The following is a 1,376-nucleotide window of genomic DNA, read 5'->3' as shown; positions in this document are numbered from 1 at the left end:
GATAGGCAAGTGAACAAAGCAGGGTTAAAACCACACCAGTTGGAGTAGATGTGAAAACTAGCACCAAACTCCAACAGTAACCCTTGCTTTCTGGGCCAAGGTTTTGTGTAAATATAATAATCTGCTTTTGTAAGTCCTCTGGTTTAAATAATATTTTGGGTTTGATGGGAAGATCAATGCCATTCTGTTGTCTGGGATGTAAATGTGAAGCTATAGCTAGGTGCAGCTGCTTAGCAGCACAAAAACAGCATGTTTTCTTGGCCCGGTGCCAAATACATAAAATACACATTGTATCTTCTCTCAAGCTCTAATACATCTTGCTTTGTGTGCTGAAGTATTTCATGTCCTGGAGTACTAACTTCCAACATTTTAGCTAAGTGCCTGGAAACTGCTTCCTTCAAACAAGGTATCATGTGTCAAGGAGCTTTATTTGTTGTTATTGCAACAGAGCTAGGGTTGCTGTTTCTTGTGCTATCTTGTCCTAGCTAGCTAGGCTGAGCTAACATGAGAGTACCTACAATATCGAAGTGTCATCTCAATCTTCTCTGCTGACAATACATTACATTGTTACATCTCAATACTTTTTAGTGCCCATAGTAATCTCTTTATACCTGCATGGTGGTATCGTGACAGGACTCAGGAGGAAATCAGGTGAGGGACAACATTTGTGTAGGTAGGATGGGTCAAACAAACAAGACTTTCACCCAGCTGTTCGTGTGCCAAGCGAAACCAAAAGTCAACATTGAGTTATTTAGATGTACCTACTATAGGTCGTAACATACTTAAGTTACATCGCCTACTTACCAACTAATTAATTAGTTCCTCAGACCATTTTCTTTAACCAACTGAGTACTTTTGTTGCCTAACCGTTACACCTTTAACAACATGTTTGAAACTGCGAAAGTTATGTTGAGGTATGAGGATGTGTTGACCCCCTCATCTCGATGTTAGAAACAAACAACCTTGGATGGTATGGGTTGGAGGACATTTAAGGTTTTTAACAACACAATAAAGACACAAACACCACCTTAAAAGCCTTAAAATGTGCCATCAATCTCCTAATTGGATTGTTATTTGTTATGTTCTTCATTAAACCCGCAAATCCTATTGAATCTATGATGCTTTGGTATCATGTGTGTAGCTAAATTGTCCCTGGAGGTTTTTTTTAGATACATACAGCCCCACTGTCAGCCCTCCCCTGGGTCATATAGCCTGCTGTAGACATCTGCAGATAGACCAGTGATAACATACTGTACAGTGTCAAATATAAACATCCTGCCCTTCGTTATTGTTAGAAACAGGAAAGTCATCAAGTATGCCTTCCAGGTAAATGCATTACATGACATCAGTGTTTCTCTTTATTCTTCTTATGTATA

This window comes from Notothenia rossii (genome assembly GCF_949606895.1).
Source record: "Notothenia rossii genome assembly, chromosome: 7".
Taxonomy (NCBI): domain Eukaryota; kingdom Metazoa; phylum Chordata; class Actinopteri; order Perciformes; family Nototheniidae; genus Notothenia; species Notothenia rossii.
The sequence above is the reverse complement of the archived record's forward strand: the minus strand, read 5'-3'. Positions refer to the sequence as shown.